This window comes from Pinus tabuliformis, chromosome 1_1 (genome assembly GCF_031772625.1).
Source record: "Pinus tabuliformis cultivar Carrire ecotype Pingquan chromosome 1_1, CPIR1, whole genome shotgun sequence".
NCBI lineage: Eukaryota > Viridiplantae > Streptophyta > Pinopsida > Pinales > Pinaceae > Pinus > Pinus tabuliformis.
This window is the reverse complement of record NC_142297.1, coordinates 480,466,995-480,492,936: the sequence shown is the minus strand read 5'-3', so window position 1 is coordinate 480,492,936 and position 25,942 is coordinate 480,466,995. Positions and strand designations below refer to the sequence as shown.

Below are 25,942 nucleotides of genomic sequence, written 5' to 3'. Positions count from 1 at the left end.
TGGAGTTGGAAGTTTGATGTGTGGAATGGTTTGTACTAGTCCAAAGATTGGTGGGAGCATTGAGCAGATATATGTCGAAAATAGGGAATGAACATTGGACAATAGTAAAAAAGGTTTTCAAGTATTTATGTGAGAATATTAGCTATGGGTTTTGCTACCAAAGAATACCAAAATTGGGTATAGTGTTGGACGTACATGGCTTCGTTGATGTAGATAGGGCTAGAGATCTAGATCGTAGATGATCTACAAGTGGCTATGTGTTTAACCTCTTTGGAAGAACTATCAGTTGGGTAGACAAGAAACAATCTATAGCACTTAACTACATAAGTTGAATACATGACAACCACTCATGCAAGCAAGGAAGCAATATGGTTATAAAGATTGTGTTCAAGTATTAAGTTAGTACAACCAATTTTAAGGATAGATTATGACAGACAAATTGAAATCTTCTTAGAAAAAAACCCAGTGTATCATTCTAAGACAACATACTAATGCTCAATATCACTTTGTGAAAGATATGATTGAAGAAGAAAAAAGTGTTGTTGGTGAAGACTAACACTTTGAATTTTTACGGATTCATTAACAAACTTTGTGGGCACTGGAAAGTTCTCTTGATGTAGAAAATAATGGGCATTATTTTACCAATTCCATTGGTAAAATAAGATCAGTTGGTAGAAGAATTGTATTAAAGACAAGGGAAAGAAATCTCTTAATTTAGAGAATTATATTAAAGTATTAAAGATATGGGAAAAAATATGTTAATTTTTTCAATTATTGTTGTTTATTGTGTAAGACTTTCTTTCACCAATTTCATTGGTAAAGTAAGATAAATAAACATATTTTTTGAGAACCCAACAAGTAATAGGATTTTACTATAGATCCAAAATGTTTTCCATGTTTCTTGTAGGATTCAAAATTCTATGATTGAGATGTAAATTTTTATTAACCCAACACACACTCAAGTAGTAAGATTTCTATGTGCATTAAAAAAACTTTTCCATGTTCTATATACGATTCAAAATTCTCCAAAATTCAATGATCAAAATGTAAATATTTATGAACCCATAATCAAGTGATAAGATTTTCATGCACATAAAAATAAAATAAAATAAAAACAAAAGCTTAAAAATTTCCGTTCCATATTCTATATAATGTGGGATCCAAAATTCTATAGTTGGAATGTAAATTTTTATGAGTCTAATACAAAACTGGGTAATAATTGCCATATAGATTTAAAAAAGAAATGTTGTAAAATCCAAAATGCTAATTCCATAGTTAAGACATAAACTTGACTTGACTTTAAACATACATACCAAATATGTAAAGGGAGAAGAATACTACTCTATAATAAATTAGAGCATAAAACATATATCTATGAGAAAAACTTCTACTCAATTCAAATACATCTCAACATACTAAAGGACACTGAGTATACAAATATTGACTCTATTAATCTCTATATATACTTTTATAAGTATGATTCATTGTTCATGTAACACATTTATTACAGATTTAATACTATATGCCTATATTGAAGACTGTACACTTTGACATTTTGCCAGTGTATCAGTCATCTCCAGTCCTCTCCCTGAAAAAATATATTTATTATTCATAAGCACCTGTTTTTAGTTTAGCACCTTAAGAAGCCCTTTAAATCTTTTGCTAAGTAATATTTTTTGAACCTAAAAATATTGAAATCTATGTCGATATATTGGATATAAATTCGATAATAATTGGGATGACAATTGTGTGACACTGTCGAAGTCACAAAGAATAATTCCTCGTTCATCTGTTGTAATATCAGTTCCAGCAGCAACTTCAAGCACTTTGGCTAGTCAATCCATGGTGCACCGACCACTTTGGCCATGAATGCATATTTGTCCGCCTCTTCGTCAATCTGCAGTTGGAAAAAGTGTTATATTCAGTATGAAACGGACATTTCTGCAACGTACAATACGCATGCACAGAGTAAGTCGAGTTCTAATCCTTGTCCAGAACACAATGTGATTGTCAGGTGTAGAATAGAAAATAAGCTTTGAAAATCAGAACCATGCACAGAGTAAGTCGAGTTCTAATCCGTGTCCGGAACACAATGTGATTGTCAGGTGTAGAATAGAAAATAAGCTTTGAAAATCGGAACTTTACAAACAATTAGACACACTCAGCTAGCTGTCTACAGATTTTATTTCTTACAAGAATATCAGCGAAATCACAGGAACCTGCATATAAAGAAAAAGCATATTAGGGAAAAATAATATCTCACCACTTTTTGGGTTGGCTTTCCTGCACCATGGCCAGATTTGGTATCAATTCGGCCAATAATGGGGTTGGTCTGTGGGCTATTCTCCAGGCTTTTACATAGAACATATTGCATCGTCTATATAAAGAAGTTCAAAATCGATATAAACAAATTAGCAATGATTTTAAAATAATTTATCGATATAAACAAATCAGCAATGAATTTAAACTTTTAAATTATAATAAACTACATAGTCAGCTCAACCACATGAAACTTCTTAGTAACAAAAGTTCTTTAACTAAGAAATTAAAACAATTGAACTAACTCTCAAAAGCTAATAAAACACGCATTATGTTAAGTCTATTTGTGAAAATAAAGGCGCAAAAGAGCAACCAATGATTTGTGCATCAATAGTTGCCTATAAGCTTGAACATTCAAATATCAAATATTTGTTAACATTTAATGCAGAGACAGAACCATATGAAGTACTCACTGCTAGGAGTTTCAAAGAGTGGAGTGGCACAACACGGTCATCATGATCTGCTGTCAATAACATTGTAGCAGGATACTGTAAATTCTGTCGGAGTTTGTGCCAGGGTCTCTTTACATTATGCAATGGTGAGTATCTGTAGCAATGAAGAATGTGTTATACGAACAGTTGATCATGTCTTTGGCAAAAAGAGGGAACTTCATATAAGCTAACGTAGCACATTTTGATAGAGTGAATAGAAAAAAAACAAGCAATTTATCTTCATTTCAGATTACTAACAGTTTGAAAATTATTTAAATTTTAGACACTCTGTTACGTATTACTTTGAGAGACAGGCTCCATTTGTCTTCTTAGTTAATCAGCCAATGAAATTCTTCTTCCTTTTCTGAAGAACCATAATCAATAGTCCATGCATGGCCTGCAGATTTCAGCACAACTTCCTTCATCAGTTGCCCTGCAGGTGCCTACATCTAGAGATTGCCCTAACCAGAGGGAGATAAGTGGTTGAATATTATCATAGTAAAACTTACCAATAGTAAACTTATGAAAACGCAACATGTCCATGACACCCACATCAGCCAGTGTGCAACCAAATAGGTCAGGTCTATGTTTAAATGCAGAATTAACAATCAAAAGCTCTTTTCACCGAAAAATGATCTGCTAAATCCTCTACATATTTCTTTTTTGATGAGTTTTGCGAAAAACAATAGAGTCATAAGCATTTTCTTCGGGAGAATATAAACAACTTTTTCGATCGGATTCTACTTTGAAACGAAAGGAGAGGAAGAATTGAAGCAAGCAACTGGTTTATACATGACCTTTATTTAACCATGCATCTTATTATCCAATATATGGAGATACCTGATTTGTGCAAGCTGCAACAAGAAGTCCACCGTTACTGCATCCTTCAATACATAACTTTTTAGGTTGTGTATACCCCTCTGACACAAGGAACTCGGCGGCAGATATGAAATCATCAAAGCAATTTTGTTTTTTAGCAAGAGAACCTGCTTTATGCCATTCTTCTCCGTATTCACCACCACCACGAATATTTGCAATTGCAAAAACTGCTCCTAGATGTCTTGAAATGACAACGCGAGCAATGTTGAAGCGTAGGGTAACGCTATAGTTAAAGCCCCCATAACCATATAATAGAGCAGGATGAGAACCATCAAGAGCAATGTCTTTCTTGGATACAATGAACATTGGTATCTGAGTTCGATCTTTGCTGGTTATGAAAACCTGACATTGACATATCAGTAACAATATTATATTAGAAATCAGTCACATCAGTAGTCAATCCAGATGTACTGAATAATATTGCCCATTAGCATTAAGTATTCCAATTGAATAATACCATCATTATCATTTCAACTGAGTGAGGAGAATAGAAACATATATCTTGTAGCAGAGAAATAATTTGAAATTTTTTATTTATTGGAATGCACTTTTAGTAATGTAAATTCTAATGTGAAACGCCTTTGATTTTACAATCAGATTACTTGTTCAAAACATTCAATAGAGAAGATTTTCTGCCTAAAGATAGCCAGGCAAAAATTTGTAGAAGCAAAAAATAGTAAAAAAACCTTTACCTGTTTAGCTTCAAACTCTGTCTGATCAAAGCCTGGGATAACAGTCTCTCTAAAAACTACTAACTCTGGTTTTTCGACATCTAGGTTGCATCGATAGATAATTGCAGGGGTAAGAAAGCTTGTAAAACCAATAAATACCTCCTTGTCTTTACGCCTTCCTGATATTCTATAAACTGACCCAATATCTATTGGCAAATTATGAAGCAAATTTCCTGATTGCAAGTCTCGTATTTGCAAAACAGACTTGACATCGCTTAAATAGCTTAATAAGAGTTTATTTCCATTGACACAACAAGCTGATTCAAGCACTTCCTTGTCAGATTCTCCTATAACGTCACCCCAAGCTTCTGGCTGCATAAGGTCTACACGAACCAATTTAACCTAGGGGCATTTTTATTTGTTCGAAAAGTGAACAAAGCACCATCATTTGCAACAAGATCATACTGTGCTTCAAAGTTGTCAACAAGTTTTTGGAAAGGGAGCATCTCTCGGCTGCCTTTGAAACCTTCCAGACCTTGAGGAAGAGCGTCAAGATCACAGTAAAAGAGCCTCTTTCCAAAGGCTTCTCGAATAAATAAAAGAATATACTGCCACAAAGAAAACACTTAACTGTATAAGACCAGATGAAAAACCTGCCATGGCACTATAGATGTTTCATACAAAAAGAAAAATTATCATTTTGTTCTTCTGGAACATATAATTATAGACGTTTCATACAAGAAAATTAACATTCTGTTTTAGTGTTTTAAAACCAGATGGCATAAAACAAAAATTCAACACAAATGTTTGACATGCTATATTTTTCAAATAAGATAAATCCACCAAAGCCACATAAAGTTATTTTGGCAATCATGAGTTGTAGATGAATTGGATTGAGTGCAAAGCTTATGGAATGTGCGATGGATCAAAGTATATTGTAAGGTGGATTAAAAGGTTTCATGTAGGAATATTGTTGATTATGTCCCATTATCAGCCAAATATTCTTCCTCACAAAGTTTGAAAAATTGTTTATTAAATTTTTTATAAATTCATCAACCAATTTTAAATAGATATCCAAAATTCCAAAGTGATTTTTGGGCAATAACTTTTTAAATTAGCTAAAATAATATTGAATATAAGCACTACTTATACCCATAAACTGGGGGCCAAAACAATGGTTGTCAACAAAGTTTTGACTATTAAGGCTATACATAGGGAAACAAAATAAAAGCATAGAAAAGGTTTTATTTAAGTCAAAATTTGTGAAATATTAGCTACTAACCATCTACAAAAATGTCTCATTTATGTTGGGTATGTGTTATATTCTTTGCACAACTAGCTTCAGGTGTTGTTACATTGCACCAACTGGAGTAGGGGGTTCCAAGGGGGTGGCAGCCCCCCCTATTGGGGGGTTTGCAGGGGGGCTATGATCAATCAATTTGGTGGTTAGTCTCAATGTGTAGTCTACGAAATCCAACTCTGAACTATCCCAAGTGATCCAAAGGGCATGCGTCCAATCGAAAAGCATGTAATGAGATCAGATAATAAGTCCATCAGTCATCACCATGAAGTGCTCAACATAGAAGGTTGCCTTTGGACGTAACCCTCTCTAAAGTGTTATCCAAGTGACTTGTATATAATATATATCTTATGTAGATATCTTCTTGAATGATTGTATTCATCTCTTGTTTAGTTGGTAAAAGGTGACCGCATGCACACAGGGAATATTGAAATGAAGGAAGCTAGTCTACCATAACACAAATGGAGGCAAAGAGATTTGAGACTCCAACGTACCTATTAGAACTCCAAGAAGCTCTCCTAGGTTGTAGCTCGGAGATGCCTAGTAACATATAAACCTTCAATATCGTTCTCAGAACTATTGGAATGGATGATGGTTTGGATCAAGTCAGATGACTGTTTCAACTTTGTTTTCACTCCAGACATGCATGAACACCCTCAGCTTGACAAGGCTTTAGACCACTAATGCTCAATAATTTATAGATTCAATGGATAGATGGAGAATACTAATCGTACCAGCAGATGCATACATAAACACATATGAATGGCTAGTTACAGAAAGTAAATGAAGCTTGCAAATCTAATTTATCAACGCAGAGATAAGATGAAAGTTATCTAGCATTAGACACAGAAGAAAACATGAATAACCTATTCAAGTGCAATCTCAGAACATAGGAGGAAATGGAAATTGAACATGTAACAACAAAAGAAGCTTGTATTACTGGAATGAAGATGAGACGCTGTGAGAAACAGAGTATCCACAATCCGCAAAAGTTGAACCTCTATTCCCTCCAACTTTCAGCCATTTATAGGCTTTTTACAATACTTCTCAAACTCTCTGAGGCTCGGGATGTCTTAGTCTATCCCCTTTGTCTTCTAACTACCTTGATGCCATAATCAAACAAACATGAGTCAGATGGCTCTTTTCTAACAACATAGTAACCGAATTTTGGTAATTTTGTCGCGCTGTCAGGTGGCTCGCTTGTACCAGCGACATTCCATGACCATTTCTGTTGGTTTGGCTACACCATGCTATTGTTTTTTCCCCTTTTCGGCTTTCTGTCTCCTGGCCTCTGTCCACTCGAATCCCTCTTTTAGCATTAAATAATCATTTCATAACGCATAAAGGGAAGTTGGCCACCTATTCTGCAATGTAAGAGTGCATCGGGGCTTAAGATTCCTTTAGAAACAGTCATTCTCTGTTTACACAAACAACGCTGTAAAACATGGGAAAATCCACAAAGAACACTGTTCACCAGATTTGAAATTTTCATAACTACGCTTCATATCCTATCAGTTCCACCTGGCATCGCTATCGCAAGTTGCTTCGGCCCTGTTCCTTTGTATTTCGTTAAATAACGAAAATATGCAGAATATATAGGAAAATGCCTTTCGGCAGATCTCAAATATTATACAATAATGGTTATATTCCCATCAGGTCTGGTCAATCACATCGCATATATGTATATGCATATAGCCCTGCTCCATTATGTTTGTCGATTGTGATTCTGCGATGCAATGTGGGTCGTCGATCTGCGTGCTTTCTTGATGGTCCACGTTGACTCCGCTGATCGCCATCGCAAGTTCCATGTAGTCTGCGCTGATATCCGCCGACTGCCACAGGCAATTGCGATCCACCGATCAGATCTAGAGCATTGATCGGCCAGATCTGACGGCTACTCTGCGTTTCATTGTTCAGACCTTCGATACTCTATTTTTCACGTGTTTTTGCTTCCCGATAGTGTTTTTCCGCCATTCTAAGGGCTCTTCTCATGCGATTGTGTTGATCTTTTGAACGACTTTTAAAGACCTAGAGAGTTCTTCGATCCATTTCGATCAGCACCTCATGGCTAACACGGCTTATGGCCAAAGATGAGTGAGAGGAGACATGGACGTCGGAGCTAAAAAAGGGGACATTTCTGCTAAAATAGCAGCACTGCACCTTAGGGGCTAACACTGGCTCCTTTTGGGGATGAAAGCCTCCCTGTGAGGTTTCAAGAATTGCAGACTACTACCTTTCTAGTAACAACCAAAACAAACTTATTCCCTAGTGTTCCATTGGGCATGGAGTTTATTTGCATGGAAAACAAAAACTGAAAAAACCTATTACAATATTACGACCTTAAAACCTCACATGAAGTAAAGTTTCAAAAACCGCCCATTGATTGGGCCATCAAAAACACCTTCCCCCTCCAAATTGTGTAGAATGAAAGTATTGTTCATCTAAACTTGAGCAATGACAAATGGTCCCGTCCATAAGGCATCAAATTTACCATGGTTTCCCTTCTTTTCCTTCAATGCATCCCATTTGAGAACCCAGTCACCAACCTGAAAACTGCCCATTTTTGCCTTCCTATCAAAGGTTTCTTTGATCTTCTTCTGATGAATTCTTGAATTCTCAACCAGTTGTTCTCTAATCTGCAGTAATTCAACCAAGTTACTCATTCTCCTTGCCATGTCAGTCTCTTCATCTTGTTCTTCTTGAAGGAATTTGGCCACAGGGAGAATCAACTAGATAGGAAAAACAACATCAATGCCATAAGCCAGCTTAAATGGAAAATTTCCTATGGACTTCTTGTTGGTAACTATGTCAGCCCATAGTGCAAACTTCAACTTGGAATCCCAACTCTTTTTGTTGTCCTCCAACAATTTTTTTATTTACTTTTCAATTAAAGGCAATAAGAGAGGGCTAATAGGTCTTAATTTCTTCTTAAAAGGGAGGGTTTTCTTCTCCAGTGGACTCTTATGTTGAATGATGTTGGTTTCATAGGTCTTAAGATCACTGTACTCCCAAGCAAAAATATCAGCAAATTGTTTCATCAGGGTGCAATACTTGGAATTTTGGGCAGAAGACAAATGTGTGGACAAATTTATGTACTTTGGATGGGCTGGACTCCCTACATTATGTCTATGAACAACAGACTCATTTCCTTTTTTATCAGGCTTATAAAGTACATCATTATGATCAAACAACTTCTCTAAGGGCACCAATCCTTTGGCTATATGGTTACTAGGTAGCTGAACAATGCTATCCTGACCGATCTCGTCCTTTAGCTTGGACTGGTTGTATTCTTCAATGGTTTCGTTTTCTTGGTCAATGTGCATTTCAAAAAAGTCATCAAAGACTTGTAAAAACCTATTAATTTCATCATCAACTTCAAAAACTTCCCAGTATTTGACATTTTCAGGCAGAGATGGTCTATATTTCACCTGAACTTCATAACCCAATTTAGGAGGCAAAGGAGGAATAAACGTGCTAGTAGACACAACAAGGGAATTAACAAGCTGGTTCTTCATTCTAGGGATGTAAGAAATGCTGAAACTATTAAAAGAACCCTTGAGCTTCCATACCTCGTCTCTGTATTCTTTCAACCTTGGATGATTTGCTTGGAAAGTTTTGTTGACCTGTTGAATGATAAGGTCTGCATCTCCAAACACCTTCAAACCTTTGATGCCCATCTTTTTAGCATCATTTAAGCCCAATATCAAGGCTTCATACTCTGCTATGTTATTTGTGACCTGAAAAGTTAACTTGAAAGATAAATGAATGCATTCTTGTGTGGGGGACACAAGGACTACCCTTGCCCCTGCAGCTTCTTTAGAGCAAGCTCCATCAAAGAACATGTCCCTTTGTGGGCCTTCTTCCTTTGTGATCTGGCAAACCAGTTTCTTAAGCTGCGTGGAGGCCAACTAGGATTCTTCAATCTGAAGAATATAGGCTCCAAAATCAGTGTCGACAGCATAGATGGGATGATTAGTGGGATTCCTTTCATCACTGATGATATAAGCCAACTGAGCTTCTTTGTATAATATCCTACTTTCACCTCCAAAAACTGGGACAATAGCATAGGATAGATCATTTTGAAATGTTCCACATAATCTCTTGATCCAACCTCTGGAAAGAAACATGTCAAACTTGGGGGGTACATCTGTTACCACAATATCTATCATCATGCTCTTCATAGGCAGCTTAGACAAGGTGATGGCTAGGTCTTTGATTAATTCCAAACATTTCACTTTTCTAGAGTCAAAAGAAGACAGGTCATGATAAGACTTGGTAATGTCAAGACCCAACTCATCCATAAGAGCCTTGGGCATTAGATTATGGTTGGCTCCTATGTCCAGAAGGCAGTTGTGAAGGATTTTGTCATGAATAATCAAAGAGACATAGAATGACGGGGAGCCGTCATCACAATTTTCAATCATTGGGCTGAGAACAACAGCTGGTTTGTCGTCTTGCAGATTTACATAGTCGATGGAGGCTTGGATGGATTTAGGCTCAAGGCCCTCGAGGATAGATCTCATGAAGGAATCATTCTTCACTAGTTCAATCAGTGGTATAGATATGTTTAGCTTCTGAATTTCTGATTTAAAACTGAAAGGAGAAGGAGACTTGTCAAGGCCTCTTACCTCGTGAGCTGGAGCTTTGAGGATGATGGGATCAATTTCCAGTCGTTTCTGCTTTTTAGCTTGTTGTATAACAGGGACAACAACTCTCTGAACAGGATTTTCCTTGGCATTATTCATCTTCGACCTCAGATCATATATGTGTTGATCATTAGTTTGCAGAACAGCTTCACCATCCCACTCTTGGCTGATCTGGTCATTGAATAATGACTTTTCATAGGCAGCTAAGGTCAAAAAGGAGGCACTGCCTTTGTCTTCCATACAATGGATCTCATCATCTTCTTCAAACTGCTCTTCTTCCATGACTATGTTCTGGAAAGGGGTCTTCACCCTTTGGTCTTCATTGGCATCTTTGCTTCTTTGTAGAATTTGCAACTGCTCATTAGTTCTTCTATATGGATTTGGATTTCTAGGAGCAAAGGTGTTAGGAACTCTTCCTTTCCTAGGGTGCTGCTCAACCTTCAATTTGGAGATTTCAAAGGCTAATGACTCTATCATCTTTGGTCATTTTATTTATCTTGGGATCTGAGGATGATGAGGATTCACCCCTCTGTCTCCTTCTATCAACATTCCCCTTGAGCTTCTCTACAGCCATGATGTTTGATTCTACTTCCAAGGTTGCATCCTGCATATCAGCCAAGGTAGCACATCGTCTCTCCTTCAACAGTAGACAAAATTCAGAATCAAAAGCATTGGCATAGGTGAGTTTAGCAGAGGTAGTGGTGGGTTTTACTTCAGCTGGTATCTTGTTGTACATGCGGTTAAACCTTTTATTAAAATCGGACAACAACTCACCATTTTCCCTCTTTAAGTCGCCAAAATCGATATGGTAGTAGAGTAGATCCTTATTATCCCTCCAATGCTTTAGGAATACATCATCTAAAGCCTCAATATCTGATATAGACCTTGGGGTCAGTTCTCTGAACCATTTTCTAGCCTCTCCATCTAGGATTTGGACAAAGACTCCCATCCACACATCATCTTCACTAATATCCAGGTTATCAGCATAGCTATAGAATGATTCAAGATGTTCTTCAGTTGTAACACCTTTAGTCCCAGTGAACTTAGGCATATACTTCTGATATTCTCCAGTAGGCATGGCATTCAAAGGAGTGGACAGTACTAGGGGTCTATACCTAGCAGCTATGATTCTTTCCATTTTGGTAGGTGTTGCCATAGTTGTGGTGGCTATAAAGGAACTAGAAGTCTGAATGACAGAGGGTTGAGGAGTGATTGATAGGACTAAAGGAGTATGATGGATAGGAGGAGAGGTTTCCTTTAGGCTTGCAACAAAAGGAGAACCTAAAGAATAAGGAGCTCTATGAATCTTTGAGATTTTTTCTTCACTGCTAGTATTAGATGTTATACTCTCAATGTGTATTTGTTCTATTACAGGATTTTCTTGAAGAGATATAGAATATTGTTTAGAACTACCTGAACCTGATGCTCCATTCTGCAATGCCTTTCTTTCTTTGATGATTCTTTTAGGGTCAGGTACTGGGACCACTTGTGGCTTCTATGAATTTCTTCGAGTATGCCTTACAAACTGAGCCAACACTATCGAGTGGAGTCACCAAGAGGTTCGTCCTCCAGTAGAGTCATCAGATAGATTATTACAACTGAAAAAGTGTCCAGACTTTCTCTATCATCAAAGCTGGATCTGTGTCATCCCCCAGGGAAGCTGCGCTTCAGTCTCCTCTCCCTGGAAATGGCGCCAATTTTTTTAGCACTCCAGGAAGCTCCCCTAGTTTGTAGCTCCGAGATGCCTCGTAACATATAAATCTTCAATATCGTTCTCAGAACTATTGGAATGGATGATGGTTTGGATCAAGTCAGATGACTATTTCAACTCTGTTTTCACTCCAGACATGCATGAACACCCTCAGCTTAACAATGCTTTAGACCACTAATGCTCAATAGTTTATAGATTCAATGGATAGATGGAGAATACTAAACATACCAGTAGATGCATACATAAACACATATGAATGGCTAGCTATAGAAAGTAAATGAAGCTTGCAAATCTAATTTATCAACACAGAGATAAGATGACAGTTATCTCGCATTAGACACAGAAGAAAACATGAATAACCTATTCAAGTGCATGCTTAGAACATAGTAGGAAATGGCAATTGAACATGTAACAACAAAAGAAGCTTGTATTACTAGAATGAAGATGAGACACTGCGAGGAATAGAGTATCCATAGTCCCCAAAAGTTGAACCTCTATTCCCTCCAGCTTTCAGCCATTTATAGGCTTTTTACAATACTTCTCGAACTCTCTGAGGCTCGAGATGTCTTAATCTATCCCCTCTGTCTTCTAACTACTTTGATGCCATAATCAGACAAACATGAGTCATAGGGCTCTTTTATAACAACATAGTAACCGAATTCTGGTAATTTTGTCGTGTTGTCAGGTGGCTCGCTTGTGCCAGTGACGTTCCATGACCATTTTTGTTAGTTTGGCTGCACCGTATTGTTGTTTTTCCCCTTTTCAGCTTTCTATCTCCTGGCCTCTGTCCGCTTGAATCCCTCTTTTAGCATTAAATAATGATTGCATAATGCATAAATGGGAGGTGTCCACCTATTCTACAACATAAGAGTGCATCGGGGCTCAAGATTCCTTCAGAAACAGTCGTTCTCTATTTACACAGAGAACGCTGTAAAACATGGGAAAATCCGAAGAGAACATTGTTCACTGGATTTTAAATTTTCATAACTATGCTTCATATCCTATTGGGTCCACCTAGAATCACTATCACAAGTTTCTTCGGCCCTGTTCCTTTGTATTTCGTTAAATAATGAAAATATGCAGAATACATAGGAAAATGCATTTTGGCGAATCTCAAATCTGATAAAATAATGGTTATATTCCCATCGGGTCTGGTCAATCGCATCGCATATATGTATATGCATATAGCCCCGCTCCATTGTGTTTGCTGATTGTGATTCTGCGATGCAACGTGGGCCATCGGTCTGCATGCATAATTGACGGTCCACGTTGACTTCGTTGATCGCCATCGCAAGTTCCATATAGTCTGCACCGATGTCTGCCGATTGTTATCCACTGATTAGATCTAGACCATTGACCGGCCAGATCTAATGGTTACTGTGCATTTCATTGTTCAGACCTCCGATACTCTGTTTTTCACGTGTTTTTGCCTCCCGATAGTGTTTTTCCACCATTCTAAGGGCTCTTCTCATGCGATTGTTTTGATCTTTTTAACGAATTTTAAAGACTTAGAGAGTTCTTAGATCCATGCGGATCAGCACCTTAGGGCTAACACGACTTATGGCCAAAGCAGAGCGAGAGGAGACATGGACGCGGAGCTAAAACATGGGACATTTCTGCTAAAAACAGCAGCACTGCACCTCAGGGGCTAACAGTACCAACACAAAAATCAAGCTTAAGGATTAGCTACTGGAATAGACTCTAATAAAAAATAGACCAGGTTTGGATACCAATCACACCCCTTTGTTGTATCTACAAAGCTCTAAAGATGATTTAGAAGTGAGAGAAGGCCAAACATTGTCTCAAGCCAAAAGGAGCAGGCACCAAACTCTACAAGGATGATGGGTCGAGGAACTATCTACCTGCACCTAATAATGCAGCAAAGGAGGAAAAGCTATACCCTTTTTACTAAAGACCAATCATACTCTAATAAACTAGGTCCCGAAAGCTTAGAGCCATATAAATTGTGGGCCACACAGGAGTCTCCATGACTGACATCTTGGAAGATATGTCCTAAAACTGGTTTTAGAAACACTACCTCTCTAGGAGGGCCAGGGAACCATAAATATTGTTGACTCGAGGTTGAAGGGTAGGGTGCAAAGCAAACTGTATCAAGGTCCCATGAATAGAACTCCCAAGTAATTATATGAGCAAGTGATCTCAATTTCCTCCCCTCTAAAAAAAGAAATGGTGATCAAAGAGGGTCTTCTTCGACCCAATGATGATCATGACCTTGGTTTTACCTAGGTTTACCATTAATCATTGAAGGCTAGACAAGAGAGAAAAGGCATCCAATTGTCTCTGCAACCCATTGAGGGATGAGGCTAAAAGGACGACATCATTATTGAAAAGCAAGATAGAAATTAGGACATGATGGAGGAGACACCCATCTCCCTCCTAGATGTGCTCATGCAAAAAGGATTCCAAGTCATCAATGTAAATCTCAAACAATGTGAGGGATAAGGGGCAACCTTGTTTGATCCCAGTGGTACTCTTGATAAAACCTAAAATCCCCTATGACATGCATAAATGACCAAGAACTAACTCATATAGGTGCATTGTGGCAGTCAATAATTCATTGGAGATACCAATATCTCTAAGTCTCTAGAATGAAGCCTCACAAGGGGACATAATCAAATGTTTTTTGAAATTCCACAACGCAACAACATACTTTTGAGGAGTGATGTCATGCCTCCTCAATAATAGCTCCGAGTTGCATCCTCTCAAGCCCCCGAGAAAGATGCAAATGGAAGGTCATAGCATAGAGTTTGGAAAACGTGTGGCCAACCATGAATGACAATTAATTATTGGGATCTATACTAGGGCTTGATCTTGAATTAGGTGAATGATGTGATGTAACCAAGATTGCGGAAAGCTCATGCAAACCACGTGGTTGAACAAGTCCACAAGGTGGATATCTATAACATAAAGACCCATGAATATCTATATCATGAAGATCCCGAGCTATGCTTAGAACCCTTTCCAATCTGCTACTTTACAAGTATTCGTCCTCTGAATGGCCTCTCAAATATCTTGGTATGGGAATAGAAGACAAGAAGGGGAAGTAATAAAATAAATATTTTAAGGACAAGATAATGGTGGAGAGTTTGCAAAAATGAATTCAAAGATTTCTATAAGAAGTGTGGAATATAAAGACAAAAGACTACTCTAAACACATCTCGATAGAATGGAGTTACGAAAAGAATGAATAGGATTTTTATGGAAAAGGAAAGAAGAATGCTCATTGTTGTCAGATTAGGACAATAATTGTGGGTAGGGAGTGGATATTACATGTTATTTGGTAAATTGATCATCCTCACCAACATTTGTTGACAAATATCCTAATGAGGCATGGACTGGTAAGAAACCATTTCTTAAACATCTCAAGGTTTTTGGTTGTGATGCTAATGTACATGTTCCAAAGGAAAATAGAAGTTAGATAATAAAGCTAATAAATTTCTCTTTATTAGATACAAAGATGGCATAGAAGGTCATGTTGTAGCGGCTACAACCACCCTCCAAAATTTTTCCTTAGCCTCATTTTGGAGCCTCCCTTCCAACCTTCATAGCAGCTTGCCTTGCTTCGTCAAGTTCAAAAGCTTCAGTGTCTTTCTTGCACAAATGTAGCCTGTCGTTCACATCTTGATCCATTCCCCTCACAGGTTGTTCACCCGGACTTGGTCCAGCTGTAAGCTGAGTAGCTTCCCCTTGAAAATTAAGCATTTCTAGAGGGAAACCAACCTTCCCTCCATAAATTGCGCAATCCTCTCTAGCAGCCTACGGGGCTCTAGGATTGTGAAATTCTCCCTGCCAACACTCCCAACAAGATTTGCGCAAATCTCCCCAGCAAGGTTGCTCACCCTAGAATTTGTGCAAATTTAGGCAGTAGTCAGCTGCTCTGTCCAGAAATTGCACAAATCTCCTAGGCAGTTAACCTAGCTCCCAGCCATAAATGCGCATTTCCTTCAAGCAGTTGAACAACCTCTTGCATGTGCAGCTGAGTTGACCGGTTCCCTTCGGGACCGAGCCAGACATACTTGCATGAATAGGCTGCTTCTACTAAGGCAACATGCAAATACATCCCTTTTCTCGGGGATCTATGTTTAGTAGTTGGAGGTTACATGCATGGAGCAATTCAGAAACCCCCCACCAAGTTTCGCTTCCCCTAGATTGGTGGCATGCACGTCACAACCCCGATGTTATCAAAACTCATCAACTGAACATTGCAAAGCTCATTCCTCACATCAACCTTACAGCTCTGACATCCCACATCACATCTAGGAGCAGTCGACACATTCAGATCAGTTTTTTTGGGGTAAGCCCGCTTCCCATGCCTTGTGCTGCATTTCTGTCGCTTTTTGTGTTTTCTCTTGTGTGAGTATTGTTTTCTTGATTTCTTTGAATGCTTGTTGTTGTTTACATGTATTCTAGCTTTTCCTAGCTCTATTTCAATTTTCATTGCTATCTCATTGTTGTCGCATGCATGAAACTGTTTTGCAAGGACGTTCGCCCGACTGGAAAAATGCCTCACCCACATGCATGTTGATTTGTTTGTTGAATCTTTCATTCATGTTTTTCATGCACTGTCAATCACTTCTGCAATCACTTTGAAAAATTAGTTTGGCCATGCATTCACTATCTTATTTTCTTTCAGTTGCCAGTCGGCAAGTCGAACCAACCTTGGCCCGAACTTTGCCTCCACGAAGGCTACATTGCGCAAGCTGGGGAAGGAAGGCTGACCTTCCTCTCTAGAAATGTGCATTCCTACATAGCACTAGCCTCTAGGACTATTTTGCACATTTCTGGAGGATAGTGGTTGCTTGGCCCTAGAAATTGCGCAAATCTGTCCTTGGGCCAGCAGTCCTTCCTAGCTGGAATTGCGCATTGTGCAATCCCAGCTGTCAGTAGCCAAACTGGATTGTGCATTCCGTAGTTCTAGTAGTCATTCAATCTCCCAACAGCCCAGACTGTGCCTTATGTATTCTTGGCAGTCGGTCTCTCGACCTCTCGGCCGAAATTGCGCAACCTTCATGATCATTCACCCAAGTATGTTGCAAGTCAGTTCTCATGTTCATTTTCATTTTCGACTGAAAGATTGCTTGCCATGAGTGTTACCATGTCTCCAAGTATCGCAAGTGTTCATATGCCTCCTAGAAGTACATGTACAATGGTTTCTAGGAGAGTAGAGGTGAAGACATCGTTTAGAGCACACTTGGGGACGCAGTCAATCAAGTGTCTATGGACTTGCCTACCCACAAAGACATCAAGTTGTTCATAGACAAGGACATCAAGATATGAAAACAGTAGCATCACAGTGAGCAACATTATGAACAACAGCTTAAGACAACATACCAAATGCAATTAATGCAAGAGGAGGGTTGTTCACAACATGGAGGCAGAACAAGGTTGCAAGCTCAAGCAAATCCATTGATGATGAAAGAAATTTTGGAGACTCCAGCTATGAGGTGACGGTGTGACATGAAGATTGCGTGAAGACAAAGAATGGAACAAAGAAGGAGTTGCATGTGCTAAAGCAACAACTCAAGAAGAACATGAAGTTGCATAGACAAATGAATGAGTTGTAGCATGAACAGGAATAGTAGTGAGCGCAACATGCACTCACAGATGAAACTGCGCTCGTACAAGTTAAAGATCCATCCCAGTAATTGACACAAAGCAGACATGGTGAGAAGTGTTGTTGATCGAATGCAAGGGATTCAGCATCATGCATGTCATTGATCACTATATGGATTCTATATAACGGAATTTGGTATTGTTTTCTCAGACTTTGGAAAGAATTGTTGGGTGTTTTTCACCATGGAATACAACACAATTTTTGTAATCAATTTATTCATTTTCCTGAGTAAAGAACCTATTCCTTTTGCAACAAGCTAGAAATTTAGCACAATTTGACCTAAAACTTGATTCCACACTGACAAACCAAACAAAACCATCAAACATTTCTATTATTGATGAAATTACTATGATAAATAAAAGAATCTCTAGCACATTATGCTACATAGTTCCTTCTTGCACAAAAATGTTGGTTGATAGAGTCAGATATTTATATGCTCTTATTTCTTTCAATGCAGACCAAAATCTTACACCTTAACCTAGCAACAACCAAAACGTCAATTTTACCACTCAATTACCACATAACAACTAAGAGTCTTGTAGACTCCATTGCAACAAATAAACAATGATGAAATTCACAATGCGAGAGATTGGAGACAAATATTCCACATTGTCCATGCTTTGATCCCACTGTTGGATAATTCAAACCTCCACAGAATAATTAAGCTTGATTCTCGTAGCAATTATTTCCCCTTATTGGACCAATTCATCCCTCCACAATTTTTCTCAGTTCTGCAATCTAGAGGAGAATTCAGTTCTCTTTTAATGGTCATAACAATTATATGAAGATGACAATGTAGCCACCAGATCGCCTGTACTTCCCCACAACCACTACATAACTACTCAACAATAGTATGTCGACTATGCAAACTCATTATTTTATTGAACAATGATTTAAGTATTTAGTCCCTTCCTCAAACATGATTCAGCCCAACAGTCATGGATCTTGACCTCTATTATCATTGTGACAATGTTGCTCAACCAGCAGAGATGACTTCACCTTACAACAATTCAATTTGCAGCTATACTCTCGGCCTTCAATTATTATTGATTTAATGTGGGCCAGCCCCACAAAGTAGGCTCATCTTACAATCAATTTGACCCATGGCTATGAATCTTAGCCTCCGTTATCACTATGGCTATGTGGCTTAGCTGGCAAAGATGACTTCACTTTATGTCGATTCAACCCACAACTATACTTCTCGGACTCATGTTGTCATTGTGCTAACATAGATTGACCCTATAGATTGGCACACAGTACAATATGACCTTCACAACTATAGGATGACTTATTGATCACACAAAGTGAGATATACCTATGTGCACTGATGTAACCCTACTATCTTGGTTGTGCACTTTCTTTCACATCCCTAGATAATTCACATGGTCTCCTTGCATATTATTGGCCTTTGTAAATCTCAGCCCCAAAACTATATTGATTCAACCTCTAATTATGTCCCTTAAACGCACATTATTTTGTCCTCTCCTGCAAAACTATTTAGTCCCCTAATGTGGAATTACTTCGAGCCCTATCTAGGGTTTCATCTACCACTAAAACAAATTGAGTGCCACACAAGAATTTGGTTTCCATGAACACTTATGAATCCAAGCACTAATAAAATTACCATTTAAACCCTAAGGCTAGCAACAAAACCAGCTTTCATACCATTGTAATGTGCCACACTAGATTTCACAATCATTTTTCACAATTACCATTGAGATATTTTTAACTAGCACTTTGGAAAAATCACATTTCCAATGATTTTCTGCTAATTATTAATGTAAGGACATATCACATAAAATTTAACACGAAACTCTCATTTGACAGTAAGAACAAGCAACAAAAGCAACCTTATTATATTAAAGATGAATGTGAGTATACATGAGAACCTGCTGAGACACCAACAAGATGACACAAATGGTTGAAGATATAAATGGCAGACAATGACCTCTCTAATGAATTTGTTGAAATCCAATGAGAAACCTAGATGGTTCCTCCTTTAATACTAGTTAGGGTGGAGTCTTTCACCAACGAAAGGCTAGTTATTTTAATCAACTAGAGTGGGTAATTGCTCCACTGAAGAAGATCATGCTCAAGGTTATAAACCTTCAAGAAATCTCCAATAGCCATACACAATCCATCAAATATCTAGATATGCTTAAAGAATGATCTTGAGCCCCCCCTTTTATAATCTTTGGCCATCCAATACCATGGATAAGCATTCCATGGTTACTTATACCATGGGTAAGTATTCCATGGGCGGCAATACCATGGACAAGTAAATACATAATAATGTGACTTGATAAAGTTCCCCCTTATTCTCCTGACCACATTTAAAGCTAATTAAATCAATTGTTTCCCTTATAGTCATCTCTTAGACAAGGGACATGACAGTGTCATCCAAAGTTTGATACTTATATATTGGGACTTGGTTTCCTAAAAAGCAAAGTTGATCATTGTGTGAATTTTAAGCTAGTTGGTAATCATTTTATTTATGTGGTCATGTATGTTGATGATATGTTGCATATTAGAAACGACAAGAAAATCATCAAGGATGTTAAAACTCAATTGTCTTTTGAATTTGAGATGAAATTCAGGTGTTGCAAATTTAATTTTGGACATGGAAATTAAGAGAGATTGAGAAAACAAGAAACTATGGTTGAATCAAAGGAAATATGTTACAACAACGTTACTGAAGTTTAATGTGTAGGAATGTAAATTGATCAAGGTTCCTATTCATATATGTGCAAAGATATTTGTAGATCATTGTTCTAAGACATAGGAAGAGGAAAATGACATGTCTCATGTCCCCTATGCTAGTGTTGTTGGTAGTTTGATGTATGCATTGGTTTGTATTAGACTAAAAATTGTCTATGCAATAGGAGCATTGAGAAAGTACATGTCAAAACTAGGGAAGTTTAATTAGATAGTTGTAAAGAGGGTTTTCATTTATTTGCATGACACTACAACTTATGGAAATTGTTGCCAAGGATTACCTAGACCAAAGAAAGTGTTCAATGTACATGCCTTTGTTGACACAAACTAGGTTGTGGATAAAAAAATATTTACAAGTGATTGTGTGTGTAACCTATTTGGAGGATCAATCAATTGGATGAGAAAGAGATAGGTTGTAGATGCACTTTCAACTAAAAAAGTTGAATACATGGTAGCTACCCATGCAAGTAAGGAAGCAATCTGGTTACAAAGATTGCGTTTAGGTATTGGATTTGAACAACAAATTTACATTGTGATAGTTAGAGTACATTATTTCTAGCAAAGAACCCTACTTATAATTCTAAAGCATATCCATGTTCAGTACCATTTTATGGGAGACATGGTTGAAGACAAGGAGGTTTGTTGATGAATGTTGACACTTTGAAGAATGTTGCAAACTCATTGATGAAATCTATTAGTAACTGAATTGAGGCCTCTGTGAGTAGAAATATTTAGAAAGAAGTCTTCTGGATGCATTATGTGATGCATCTCGAAGACTTCTTTCTTAAAAAAATCTATTAGTACTGAGAAATTCTCTTGGTGTAGAGAAGCAATGGGCATTGATAACTTGAATTGCAAATCTTATAAATCTCAAGCCTATTGTTTGAAAAAAAAAACAAGTGGGAGAATGTTGGGAATGTGTTGCATGTCTTCAAATGATGCATGGCTATATTCTTTGCATGGTGCATGGATAAATTATTTGCATGGATACCTCCACACCATGCATGTCTTGTTGTAATCTCACTCCAATAAAGGAAGTAGGGTTGTAATATAATCCAAGTAAATAGGGTTGTAATCTAATCCAAGTTAATATGATTGTAATCTAATCCAAGATAACATATTAGAGTTTTGGATGTTGTGGAATCTTATATATTTTATTGTACATGGTGAAGTTAATACAATGAGAAATAGAGGTGCAACTCTAAGGCCCGTTGGTTTTCCCAATTAAAGGTTTCCAAGATAAATCTCTAAGTATTGTGTATGAATGTTATTGTTTTTCTTTCTATTTTTATATAGAGTCTATGTGTATTGCTTCAATGTAAATGTTTCAATATTACAAAATAAGATGAATAATGTCATAAAAAAACATGTACAAGTTTCAAAAATCATTATATTTCTTTCAAGGGGAACTCAGGAATGTGGCTAGGCTAACAATCTTGTAGAGTTGTTGGCCTCAAAAACACTTAATGAGAAAAACATTTAATAGAGGAATAAGAGAAATTCAGGTCCTTGGAGATTCTTCCTTGGTAGTGAAATGGATACAAGGTTCTCAAAAATGTACAATATCAACTTATTAGCAACTAAAAATCACTTCACTGAGATTTCCCTTTGTTTTCACTAGGTTTACTATAAATCATGTTTTCTAAGAGCTGAACAGGAAGGCCAATAAACTCTCTAGTCTCCTCTCAGCGCCTCGCAAGCTGATGAGGACACTTTCAACTGAAACTTGATCATCTAGACGATTTCTTTGTTATTATATTTTCATATGTATAGGTCACTTAGTTTGTAGAGCAGATGTATAGATATGAACAGTCAATATTTTTTGTTTTTTGAGTAGTTTTTCTTCACCAACCATGGACTTGAAAAGTCAAAATATTTTTTCAAGTATGATAAGTTGGCAGTTAGTATGAGGACTGGGGTACATTTGGTTGAAAAAGGCAAGATGTTTTTGCTCCAATACTGTTGCACATGAAGAATGCATTTTTGTTTCAAGCTCAACAATAGAAATGCAATTTTTTCCATGGAAAAAAACAAAAAAACACATATGGGTGTTGGAGAACAAAAGAAAAATAAAGAGATTGTGCAAAAATTTCAAGCAAATATGATGCTAAAAATTTGCAATCCAAAGGAAAGATATGAAGTATAGAAGGCCACAAAAGTGGATGGACCAACAATAACAAAAGGGCAAAAGGGAAACATGGATTGAGGGGTTGTAAAAAATTTGCACTAGGTGAAATTTCAAAAACATATGATTATTGATTGTAGAAGAATAAGATCATTTTGGGGATTAAAAAAACTGACAGGCTACACTTCTTCTTTTGAATCTTTGAATAACATCAAAGCCAAATCAAATCTTATCAACATACATGACCCAAAATTGCAATATCTCATCACTCAGCAAGCCTTTTTAATAACTAGTTGGATTTGAAGGCAATATTCTATGTTATGACCGGTCCACAAAAGCATGCAAGAATACAAAATATTAAAAGTATGAGCAAAAATATATGAGTGCAAGCAACAAAAAAAAACGATATTGTACAACCATACAATTGAAATAGCCATCTAAAAATACCTAAAATACCATATTTTATCTGGAACAGGTCACATAATATTCTACCAACCTTTCCATCTTCAGTTATTTTAGAGATAACTTTCCACTTGGGATGTTTTGAATCTTTCCAGCAGAGAATATCTTCAGATTGATTAGTGCCCAAGAAATGGTAAAACAGTTGATGATCAAGATTCATATTTATTTTTGTTCCTGCATCTAGTCCTTCTTCTCTGTCAAGGAAAAACTAAAACTAGTGAATATTTGGAAAAATAATAACCAATTGTGATAAAGTACATAAGCAGCTATGGTAAAGTACAGAGGTAAATAGTAGAAAGTTAATAAGAAACTGTGATAAAGTACATAAGTAGCAGTATCATCCAAAGAATAGAACAGACTTGGGAGCTGGATAACGGCTGTAAAAGAAACCTTTGTTGTCATGAGTCCAAGTAACGGATGAAAATTTCACCTGTTGACAATTGCAAAATCCTAATCTGAGGAACATAATTTGAAAACATTTCTACATATTTAATAATCAATAGTGAAAGCAACTTATAACCACATAGTCAACAAATATTTTCAACAAATAAGCCTGATATCCCATTTTCTCTCTACTAGAAGCTACGTGACAAATTTCTTTGTCAGTTGTTAATTACAATATTGAAGTGGAGAAATGTGTGCCACCAATAATAAAAACATGGCTTAAAAAAAATTATACTTAGGTTGCAGCCTAAGATTACGTAAGACTCGTATTGTAACTTATCAAGTGTTTTTTTTTGGTCTACTAGAACTTTCATTGGTACCACCTTGGATGTCTTATTCGAAAATACTTTGCTGGTTGAGTCTTTTCTAATGCCTACTCGTGGAATGAATGACATGATGTTTAACAAGAGGTCAGAAAACTTACCCATGAAAGAGAATCGGGTTCTGTACTTTTATTTGCCACCCGGATAACCTTAATGTTCACCCAATCACTGCTACTGGCACTTAAGCCAACTGCCCGGAATTCTACATTTTCACTGATGGCATAAGAGTATAATGCCGTTGTTCCATCTTCACTCAGAGTGTTAGGGTCAAGCAAGACCTCTGCTTCTGCTTCCAGATTTTCCTGTATATAATAAGTTAAGAAAACAGAAAGCAAATCAGATTTAACCATTTCCCCAACACTCAAAAAGGAAGAAGAAGAAAGAAACAAAAGAAAAAACTGCCCTACAAAAGTATTAACAAATGAATAAAAATATGCTCAGGTAACAAATCAAATTTTCACAAATGACTTATTCATATTCAGAAAGAAGTTGTTTATGTTCCTTTAAATTATAGCTTTACAAAATATCCCTATCAATCTCTTCTCAGAAGTATACCTGGATATACAGAACACTCTGAGCTTGGAGCCCAGTGTTGAAGGTATAGAAGTACTTATCACCGCGTTTGCGTGGACAACCATATTTAGGATGGTCAAAAAGAGTTGTGATACGCTCTCTCAGTTTCCCTCTTGTCTCACAAGTCTGTAGTAGGGATTCAGTTAAGGAAACTTGTTTCTCAACAAAATCCTTGACCTCCTTTGCACCAGGGTCTTCTAGCCTGACAGAATAATAATCGTCAAGACAATTTTGAATTATATTCATTTCTTCAAAGGGTAAAACATGAATTCCTGGCAATTTCTAATCTTCCATTTGTGTAAAAACTAATATTGTAAGTCTGTAGCCTGTCCCCAAAAAAGGGTTTTACCCATAAGAAAACAATATCTAAAATGAAGTGATAAGCCTTTCTCCAGGTTCCATTCTCAACATGGTCTGCCCCTCCAGATTGGCATGAGTTTGAGTGATGAGATGGTGCAAATATTGGGTGATTTTGCTTTCTGTCAAACAGTAAACAGCTAAGAATTTTCCTAAATTAAACTAAAAAAAATCTTACCATCTGTAAGGATCATGTACAAGCACCCCGTGATAGTTGTCTACTACAGTCTCATCTCTCCTCGCTTCTGGATAATCCAAGCGTTCTTCAGCTGGAAACGAACCCATGATATAAATTTAGCAGCTTGGCACAACCTAACCGAATGGTTAATAAATGAGGGAAAACTGTTCTTTGTACTCAGCCTGTTGCCCTTCCAAACCAAACCTGCATTGTGTACAGACAGAGATGCAGAATATGTTCATACTTCATAAGATGGCCAATTGGTTGGGAAATAAAACTCAATTTATTTCCCAAAACGATAGGAAAAATCAGAACACGAGGGAAGGAGGTATCCAGTACTATTGAAAATGGCCAAACAACAGAATCTAGTAATGGCTCTGGGATTCATACCAAAAAAAAAAAAGGAAAATGGTTTACCTTTATAGATATGGGTAAAACAATGCCTGTTCAATGTAGAAAAAGCAGGCCTGACCAAAAGGCTGATTAAACAGACTGAGATTCATGAGGCTTTGAGAGATTGGTCTGGCGCGTGTATATATATACATTTCAGTAATAGAACAGACCAAGTCCAAGGGAAAAGAATTGCAATGTCTGGTTCATGAAATTTGCCACGCAGCTTGGAATTGACGTCCTACGTAAAGCTCTTTTAACATTTTAATCGTAGTAAATTTGATGACTCAGTATTTAAGTTGAAAGTCATAAATTTCATTGAGTAATTTTATGGGATTTGAGTAATTTATGGGAATAGAGAGAACGATTGGAGTATTGGTATTTTCTGGTTGAAAATGAGATATTGTGTTACTAACATTTTCATTTTAAATATAAATATTTGCAAACCCTTGTTTTGTACGTATAGATTTATGATTTATATAAAGTAAAAAATGAAAAACAAATAACCATTATCAAATTTCATAAAAATAAAAGCAAGAAAAACAAATAACTATTATCAAAATTTGAATTTCCTAAATCATAAAGCAAGGAAAATAAATAACTATCATGAAATTTTCACTTAACAGATAAGATAAATTTGAAATTCCATTTAACACGTAATTAATTTCAATGAATCAACCATCCAATAATAAAAACTGAAAATTCAGCTTAATGTTATAAATCCCAACTTATTATCAATTTTAATAAATTTTGAATTTCCTTCCCAGTGCCAAAATAAATAAA

General features: G+C 36.9%; 1 pseudogene across 1 annotated transcript; it reads right to left on the bottom strand.

Annotated features, from left to right (window-relative positions):
• Window positions 1-1,718: 1,718 nt before the first annotated feature.
• LOC149213838 (uncharacterized) lies at window positions 1,719-25,305 on the bottom strand (annotated as a pseudogene). Its single transcript, XR_016250361.1, has 13 exons — window positions 25,187-25,305; window positions 24,770-24,973; window positions 24,217-24,436; window positions 23,763-23,963; window positions 23,254-23,324; window positions 22,929-23,088; window positions 4,322-4,908; window positions 3,591-3,971; window positions 3,260-3,335; window positions 3,084-3,147; window positions 2,733-2,865; window positions 2,264-2,377; window positions 1,719-1,897 (listed from the first exon to the last, which is right to left on the bottom strand). The product of XR_016250361.1 is annotated as an uncharacterized LOC149213838 (transcript).
• Between the last annotated feature and the right edge of the window lie 637 nt (window positions 25,306-25,942).